The sequence below is a fragment of the Danio aesculapii genome, chromosome 2 (genome assembly GCF_903798145.1).
Source record: "Danio aesculapii chromosome 2, fDanAes4.1, whole genome shotgun sequence".
Taxonomy (NCBI): Eukaryota; Metazoa; Chordata; class Actinopteri; order Cypriniformes; family Danionidae; genus Danio; species Danio aesculapii.
In genome coordinates this window covers 51,736,981-51,747,443 of record NC_079436.1, presented here as the reverse complement: position 1 = coordinate 51,747,443, position 10,463 = coordinate 51,736,981, and positions in this window count along the sequence as shown.

The window sequence follows — 10,463 nt, the reverse complement described above, 5'->3', positions numbered from 1 at the left end:
TAATGTTGTATCTGTTGTTCAATAAAATATATTTTTTATATCAAAATATATTTCATTTCAAACAAAATATATTTCTAAATATATTTATGGTGAAGAAAATACATTTCCAACCTTATAGTATAATAATTAGTATTAATAATAATAACAGATAAGCATCATATCATCCAAAACCATATCATTTTATAGCTTCATTTAAACTTTGTTGATTGGTTGATGTGCAAATAATGACTTTGTTAATATTACATGTTGTTATTATTATTATTGTATTATAAATCTACATTTTGCTATAGCAAATAACTGCTTTATATCTGCTACAGGATCTTCCTTGATATGTAACAGATGTGTCCCCTCCAAAGGAGAAACTTGTGTGACCACTAAAGAAACCTGTGGCTATAAACAAAACGCCTGTATATCTGCCAGGTTCTCCATACAACCCTGTGAGTCCCAGATTATCATGAGTGCTGTGGATTTGCTATCATTCCATTATTAGATTTTAGAATGCAGAATGTTTAGAATACCTTAGCAACAATAGAATACCTCAGCCTATAGTAACAACTCAGAACACCACACTCACTTTGATGTTCTTTGTCATTCTTAGTTTCCCGCTTCCGGAGGTGCAGCAGCTTATCAGAGTGTCAAATTCTTCAGTCCAATCCCTATATATCACCTAGATGCTGTCAGAAGGACTGCTGCAATTAACCCTTCATTTAAACCCACAGAACACAAAGCAAAACAGACACGAACTGGTGGCATTTAAGACGTGCATATCAGAGAATTAATCAGTAGAAATTATGTGGTAAGTCATTTTAGGACATCAGTAATCCAATTATTTACCTTGATCTAACTAAGAAACAATATTATTAAGGTGTTTATATGAGTTGCTTGTTTTGTTTTTTCTTGTTTCTGAGAGAAAAAAAATAATAGTAAAACTCAAAAATACACAACTAACACCGGCTTTTGGGTGGAAAAAAGACATCAGAACTTTCATTGATTAGTTTTCCTTCAGCTTAGTCCCTTATTTATCAGGGCTCGCCAAAGCGGAATGAACCGCCAACTATTCCGGCATATGTTTCACAGGGCAGATTCCCTTGCAGCCGCAACCCAGTAATGGGAAACACCCATACACTCTCACATTCACACACACTCATACACTACGGCCAGTTTGTTAATTTAATTCACCTATAGCGCATGTCTTTGGACTGTGGGGGAAACAGGAGGAAACCCACGCCAACACGGGGAGAACATGCAAACTCCACACAGAAATGCAAACTGGTCCAGCTGGGACTTGAAGCGGCGACTTTCTTGCTGTGAGCCACGCAACACCTGAACTTGGAAGATGATAAAATCTGGTCTCAAAATCTCTATTTAATGTATTTTTAAGTCAGTCTACTTTTGCAATGCAGATATCTGCTCCAATGTTCACCAATAGTATTTGACTTGCCACCAAGTCCTAGCAGAACAACTGCTACCTCAATAACAAGGGCTGCATCCCTAGAGTTGCACTGAAGAGGGAATCTTTACCACACAAACACTAACTGTGCATTCACACCGAAGGCAGTGAGAGCGTCAAAGGTCACTCTGGCCACCCTCGTGACAACATTGTCTCCCTTTAGCTCCAATTTATTAAAGGGGCTGTTGCAGCATATCATATCAGTTACATTCATTTAACAATGGAAGATCAAGTTGCATGTGTTGTGGCTTTGCTCCACTTAATTATCCAATGTGTCCATATGTCTGAAATATCCTAAAGCAGCAATACTGTTTTGTACTGTCGCATGAGATTCACACTGTTTAAAAGAAAAAAAAAAATATATATATATATATCTAACATTAATGCACATCATATTTGGAAGTCCGGCGATTCAATAATCAAACCCTTGGAAACAACTCCTCTCAAGTGGTGCACTTCTACATTCCGATTGCTTGACACCGAACCACGTCATAGCTCATTACCATAAAGTTGACTTAATTTTAACTCACCTCGACGCACACATCGGCGAAGAGATCCCATTAAAAATGAATGACTTCCAGTTACTTTGATGCTCTCCCTGCCTTCGATGTGAACGTACAGTAAAGCTGAAAGATATAAACACAACATAAAATCTTATTTACCTACATATCATTTCTTGCACGATGACAGAGCTTCAGCTTGTGATGTGCAAGTTTGACATCCAGTGGTTTAACTAGGTATTATACTCCTGGATCAAAACAAACGCTAGCGCAAGTTGCCAGATTGACCAACTGGAGCGAGTCTGACGATCGAGCCTGAAGGCTGATTTAAACCGTGTTGTAAATAAAAGCAACAGCACACGATAGAAGGATTATTTTCTATATTAAAGGGAGTTTTTTGACACCTTGAATTGATATTAGAAACAGCTTCTATTTCTCACAGCTGAACAACAGAAAACTGACAATGATCACCTCAGGTACACCTCATGTGCTTTATTCAGTGTTAAATGCTAATAATGTGAGTTTAAATGCCATTTTACATGACATTTATTGCCATACTACTAAAAGCAGCAGCAGATAGTTCACCTCAGATTTGAAATTGAACTTTAGACCTGTGACTTAATGCAAGCCAACACATATCAGTGATTCAGCATGTACATTTAATCATGTTAAAGAGGGTTAATATGTATTAATTTGATTATTAACCTAACCATTTCGCGAGTGAGTGCATATTCTGTGCTTCTATATGGCTGTAGTTAAATTTCTGTCGTGTTTAGTCAAATTGCCTGTATTTGCAAATCTTGTCATGTAGCGTGTTTTGACACGGGGTTACAATAAACCTGGGGCACGTTTTAGAAAGGAGGTTAAGTGAAAACTCAGAGTATTTTCCCTGAAATGAGAGAAACTCTGGGTTTTCTGTTTCAGAATGGCAGGTTTGTCAAACTGGAGAAAGCAGGGTAAGTCAAGCGTGTTTCTGAAAGAGAGGTAACTTTAACTCAGAGTCAGTTATCATGGTAACGTACTCTGTGAACCTAACCTGGTCAGGAGCAGGTTTTATTCTCTAAACTCTGAGTTTCTGTCGGTCTCCTCCCCTTTTTTCAAAGATGAAGCTGAATTTTTGGCCTTAGCCTTACATTTCCACCCACCTATTTTATTGCTCATTTTGGATATACGCATAAAAAGTATTGTTGGAAACGTCATGATGCATATAACTTTTGAAAATATGTATAAAAAATGTATGCGGAGTGGGATAAACTTTTATTCGATAAACTACGATGGAAACACTTTTACTGATCGAATTCCAGTATGTGCATTAAAATGGGATTTGTTATAAGAGATCATATGATGATGAAAATGTGTGTGAATGGACAAACCAGCAGGCTGAGCACACTAACATCTTAAATGTGGTTTTGGTCATTCTAAAACGCCTTAACCGTTTCAGTATTAATGTATATATTATTAATTATCTCCAGAGTGTCTGGAGAGTGTCAAGAGCATCTGTTCTCCGCGTCTCATGGCTTCAAACACCCCCTTGTGTTCATTGTGTGTCAGCATTGTCTTCTGAGGCGCAAGTACATTTATTAAATAAAGACAAGATTGACACAGCTTCTTCTACCGCAGTAAATTCAGTTTTTACTGTTGATATTTGGCGCCAGTTAATCAGGAAGTGACGATTTTGTTTTCTTTGACTCGCTGGATGGAAACGCTGCTGTATTCGCATATCTTTCATGCGTTATTCCAGTTTTGCACATAAATTTAATTAATATATTTGGATGAAAACATAGCTATTGTCTACATTTCAGTCACACAAGAACAAAGTCACATACGAGAATGAAAAAAAATATTGTTTAGTTCTGCTTACAATGTCATATCTGCCAAATGTCATATCTGCCAATGTCATATCTGCCTCTATCACTTGATCAATACTATAGGCAGACACACAAGTGCATTTTTAAATCTATTAAAACTAATCAACGAGTGTAAAAGTGGCAACGTGTGTAAAATTATTGTAAACGTCACACATAACATAATTATATTATATTACATAAATATTATATTACATACAGCACCTTTAATGACACTCCACTGATTAATTGCAGCTCCATTAAATTTGGGGGCAAATGCCCCACACTGCTTGAAGTAATTCTATGAAGAAAGGAAAATAAAGTTAACCAAAGCATATCTCTACTGAAAAAACAGCTTAAATCAGCCTAGGCTGGTTGGCTGGTTTTAGCTGGTTGACCAGCTTGGTTTTAGAGGGGTTTTGGCCATTTCCAGCCTGGTCTTAGCTGGACATTTTCCAACTTGACCAGCTAAGACCAGGCTGGAAATGGCTGCAAACCAGCCTGGAAATGGCCAAAACCCCTGTAAAACCAGGATAGTCTACCAGCTAAAACCAGCCAACCAGCCTAGGCTGGTTTAAGCTGGATTTTTCAGCAGGGATTTATTAAATAGTGTACCGTTACACAATTAAAATCAGAGTAAACACCAAATCTTTGAAATATAAATTTCCTGAAATGTTTAAAAATTATTTGTGTACTGTTGACAGGAGATAATTGGTAAAATCTCACCTGTTGTAAATCAGTCAGTCTTCGGGAATGTGCCACAACCTTCAGAATGAGAAAAGTACATTTAAATAAATACTGTTAATATACTTATAAAATATTGTCTACTGTATATAAATGGGAGATGGTAAAATCTGTAAAAGTAACAGCAAGTTAGTAAAGAAAGTACTATATTTTATAAACATATTGAGAAAACTAACTTTACATTATAAATGTGGCCAAACCCCACATGTATTAGCAAAGGTCTAATCTGCTCTAAAAATGTTTATACTGGGAACAATACATGAACAATAAGCTAATATGTCATTTTACAAGTTATAACACTAATGTGAAGAAGCATTACTTACCAAATGTGATGATTGAACAATAAAAAAATTTGGTGAAAAATATCCCATGTCTGATTTCTTCTGGTGTTTAACTGGCGGTTGGCAAATGAAGCACATTGCGCCACCTGCTGTATGGGGTGAAAGCCGCATCAGATGCATATATTTCATTCAATTACTTGTTTTTTTGTAACCCTAGAGTAGCTGGATTAAGTTGTTCTATAACTGATTTACGTTGGTTTAGCCGACCACTCTAGTCAGTTCAACATATGTTGAGGCGACAAATACTCTACTACAGACTAGTGACTGGAGATTGAAGACAACACACTGAATTAACAACTTTTTAGTTTCAATTTCAAAATCATGTTGAACAAAAGTTTAATTTAAGTTTAATGTCTGTCTCCTCTCAGCGTTGAGTTTCTCTGCTATCTTCCTTCCTTCTAAAGTTAAGTTATCCACTACCGGTGGTGGAAAGAGTACTGAAAAATCATACTCAAGCAAAAGTACCATTACTTGCCTAAAAATTTAGTGCAAGTAGAGTAAAAGTATCTGTTGTAAATATTACTCAAAGTATGAGTAAAAAGACCTTTAGACCTTTTAAAAGTACTCAAGAGTAGTGAGTAGTCTATTACAATGTTAAAAGCTGATGCGTTTACATGTAATTTGTGGATGTGTGTGTAAACGTAACATTCTGTAGTGCAATTAGTTATTGCCCAGCAGGCACACGTCATAAGACGCTAATATTACACTGAAAAAAATTATTCAAAGATGATTCCTTGGATTTACTAAAAATTTTTTACGTTAAGTGTTTGTTAACAATTTATTTGGGCTGAATTTAAACAAACAAATTAAGTTGAACATTGCTCACTTGAATTTGTTTGTTTAAATTCAACACAAATAAATAGTTTGCAACAGTTTTGTATGCAACACTTTTTTCAGTGTAGGTTAGATTAAGGTTATGATGTCAGGTGGCCAAAATTCAGTCTATGTCCAATGTTTAGCCAGCGTCTAAGGACAACATTATTTTGATGTCCAATAATGACTATATACTATTAATTATAAGGCTGTGCTTTATATAATTAAATAAGTACAGTGAAAGCGATGAATCCATGGTGAGGTAGGTGACATTATAAAGTACACTGTCGTTCCATTTGAATTCGCAGGGCATTAAGGGGTTAGCGCAGCGTGCGGGATGCGCACTTTAGAATCTCGCTGGAAGTAGTAAGTCATCCGAGTACTGGGCTTAGCCCAGACGTGCTTTTAGGACAGTTTGGTGGTCAACAAACACACTGGAATCTCAGCGAATACTTGCTTCACAGATATAAGAAATATAACCAGATAAAATTCCAGAAAATAAATCTGTACTGTTAAATGATCCCACTACACCTGATAACAAAAGGTTTTTGGTTTTGTAATTTGTATGAAACAAACGCGAGGTACAGTCCGTCTTGTCAAACACACATCACATGACAGCAACTACTTAAACGCCTACAAACTTTCAAACAAAGAGTCGCTGTCATTTCTGGAGGCAATTCACCATCAAGACCAAGTTGTGGATTACTTCAGAAGCGTGATCTGACGATCATTATCTAGAGCAGGGGTTTTCAAACTGTGGGGCGCGGGACATCGAGGCGTGCACTCGAGTAAATTATGATGACGATTTTTGTGTTGTTCACTAGAGGGAATATGATTAACGTTAGCTCCACATCTAACAATCAGTACCTGTAGAGTTAATGCGTTTGAGTGAAACATGCAAATAAAATGGACCAGGTGCTTTTTAATAATTCTGACGGTGAATGAATGAAAGTCAAACCGGTGAGCCGTCTGACAAAAAAGTGCTCTTCTGAATCAAACCAGCAGGATGCCCTATGGTGTCCTCTGCGAACTTGGCTTTGTGAAGCAGCATTTTCTGTATGTACATAAAAAAACAAGTATGCTATGGCACACGCATATTGACAATGGAAAATGATTTACAGATAGTCATGTCAGGAATCCGGCCACAGATTAGCGTGTTGTCCACTCAGAAACAGGCTCAGCTATCACACTGAATCAAGTAAGTGTAACCGGTGTTTGACTCTCTGCATTGTTTACAATAAGCGCCAGTGGTACTGTTGCTGATGGTGGGTTTTTTGTCACTCAAGCGTCAGGACAGAGCAGACTGGATGGATCAGAAAACAGCACAATAAGGAGATATGATTTCGCTTGTAAATTTCCCTACCTCTCCTCCTCCAACCGGAAATGATGTAGCGCGCCAAACAAATATTAAACTATTTTCATTAAAAAGCACAAATTCGAACTAAAAAACTAAATTCGAACATATTTCTAAACAAATTGATGCAAAACAAATGCAAGAAAATTAAAACGAGGGACTATTAGTGAAATACATTAAATGAATAAACTCTTATTTACACCTGTCACATTCGCTATATATTTATATTTATCTGTAATTAATTCTACACACAATAAACGCAGCACGTAATATGTGAATGATGTTTGCACATGCATTATAATTTTGGCTCGTGAGAGGGGGGGTTGAGGTGGGCGCAAGTGAAATTGGCCAAACTTGGGGGGGCGTGTGTCCTAAAAGTTTGAAAACTCCTGATCCAGAGGATGATAATAAGGCCCAATCCCAAATTTATTTTTGTTCCCCTTCGCCCTTAAAACCGATTGTGAAGGAGAAAGGCTTCAAAATTTACCCCTAAGAACTGGGACAGCACCTGCACACGTCATAAGATGTCATCGCGATCTCTTGCTTCATATGAGATCAGACGATGGCGACTGCTGTAGTTATTCCAGTTGTGTTATTTTTTGGTATTTATCTTCAGGAAATCACTGAAGGCGTATATTATGTTATCATAACAATCTAATGTGGCAATAAGATCGTAACTGAACTGTGCATTTACACAGTGGCCATATTCATCTATGTAAACCATAGACTGTAAAAGATATGGACGTAGTATCAGTGACGTCACCCATAGTTTTATGAAGATCCCAAAAGAAGCTACCAGTAGGTGTGGCCAACCATCGACATTTTTTTTCGCGCGTCATCGCACCAACCGAGGGATTCCAAACAAGGGCACAGAGGCAGAGCGTGAGCGGAGCTACAGATACCTGCTGGCATTCTGCTTAGACCGGCTTTCCTATAGGAGAAATGCTTAATACTACATTACCTGCAACTCGTTTATATTCTGACCACATGTGCTTGGCTGTACACTATATCAATAAAGTGTTTAGTCTTTTAAAAACACTGTAGTAACACATTGAGCCACTAAACATTGTTCTTATGATGTTTTTCTACAGGAGGAAAACGCAAATTACTTTCAAACACTTCAGATATAGTGTGTGTGTTAGTAAATGCAAGACTATTGATGAAATCCAGCATAACACTGTATGATAACGCTTCAGATGACTGTTCTAGAGCCTACAGCTAATCAATCTGTCAGATTCTGGAGTGAATTACAGGTCTAAGGAAAAATATAAAGGATAAATAATCTTAAATAAGACCAATGCATTCATAGAGATGGTATATAAGTATATAATTTCACTCACCTGGAGGCCACGTGAATGGTTTGTGAGCACAATTAAGTGCACACAGCATGCCATATCATCTGATAATTGTAAGAAATAATTCCAAAAGGCAGCTGACTGTGTAAAGCCACATAAAACAGCACAAAATATGATGAATATGTCGAGATCAGTGGCTAATCTGCCAGATTCAGCTGAGGTGAAGTGACGGCGACCAGCGAGACCCAGCTGTCACTCAAGTGGCCACGCACTTAATTATGCAAAATTAATTTACCTAATATAAGGGAAATGGATGAGTTATAAAAAAATTCACCCCCTCACAGTTGTCATGAAGGGTAATAATAGCTATATGAACCAAAATCGTTCTTTGAACCAGGCTGTAACACCTTATTTTCTGCTGTAAAGTTGGCCATTCTAACAGTGGGCTCAATTGAAATTTGCTCCATATGGAGCCAGGACTAGCGGAATTTCGATGAATTGCAGTTTCAGTTACTTCCGTATTGGCCTCCCGAGGGAGAGCGGGAGGATGCCGCTTTATGTAAACACACAAAAAACAGCAATAACATTATAGCAGACACTGTAAAAGGTCATTCACAGCCACTAGTCTTTTCTGACAGGGTATTCGAGTGTCATCGAGTGTCAGAATGTTGTGGGACTGCTGTACAGGAGTTATTATTATGGATTATAGATCGGGAAATTTAGCGATTTTTTTTTTTAAAGCATGACAGTAAAACACGAATGCGGTTATGAATTCTGGGAAATTTTCTTACCCCTTGGTTTTGAGTGTGGACCTGAAAAATCTTCTTTCAAAGGGCTATCTACCCCTAACCCTCAGCACTACGCCTTCAAGCAAAAGAGAATTGGGACAGCCCTACCCCTTCACGGGAACACGCAAAATGAGGGGTGTGGGTAAAGGGAAGGGCTAAGGGCCAAGTAATATGGTCATAAGGTTGGTGCCTTGATCTCGTTCCTTTCGAGTGCGCATGTGCATTAGCTTGGGCATTCAAAAAATTTGCCAATTTTGTCTGAGTGTTTAGAAACTAAACTTATGGTTGTCGTTTAATTTTATCTGTGATTCCAAATATGTAATGTAATGATAAGCTTGTCAAGCAGTTTTGGAGAATTCAATGTTTCCCCGTTCAGACAGAATGCTCGAGCATACTACCCGAGAGGCGTTTCAAAGATGGCTGCCGAGTGAAATCACTTGCCTTAAAGGGACTTTGGCCTAACAAAGTTATTAGTTTCACAGTTAGAAAGACACATAAGCCGACTGTTCAACAATATACTTACGGATATAATTGCAAGTTACAACTAGAAATAATTTAAAAACAAAATACTCACTGGCCCACTAAGGCCGCAGCCCACCGGAAATCTCCCAGTATCCTCATCGGTCCCGATGGCCAGTACAACCCATACTTGAAACAATACTGCCTACAACTATGTGTACACCTATTCATTGTACATATCGCTGTCAATTTTACATTGTCCTGTTTTTTTTGGGAGTATTCTGTTGTATTTTGTACTTGCACTGTCTGTATTTTGCACTGTTATTGTATTTGCACTGTATTTTGTACTGTCTGGAGCCAGCACCTAAGCTTTTCACTCATCATTGCACACGTGCTGCTGATGATGTGACAATAAAAGTGATTTGATTTGTTAGCAATTATAAAAAATAAACTAATTTAGCATGCTTACTTTTATATATTTTTAATTCAGATGATGATTAGAATAAGTCTGTTCTTCCATAAATATATTAACATTATACATTGAATAACATTATTAACATTATTCTACAAATTGACATTTTAAGTATGCTCTTTAACTGAATTTATTATATTATGTTAATACAAGGCAACATGGCGGCGCAGTAAGTAGTGCTGTTGCCTCACAGCAAGAAGGTTGCTGGTTCGAGCCTTGGCTGGGTCAGTTGGCATTTCTGTGTGGAGTTTGCATGTTCTCCCCACGTTCGCGTGGGTTTCCTCCAGGTGCTCTTGTTTCACCCACAGTCCAAACACATGCAGTACAGGTAAATTGGGTATGCTAAATTGTTCGTAGTGTATCGTAGTGTATGAGTGTGAATGAGTGTGTATGGATGTTTCCC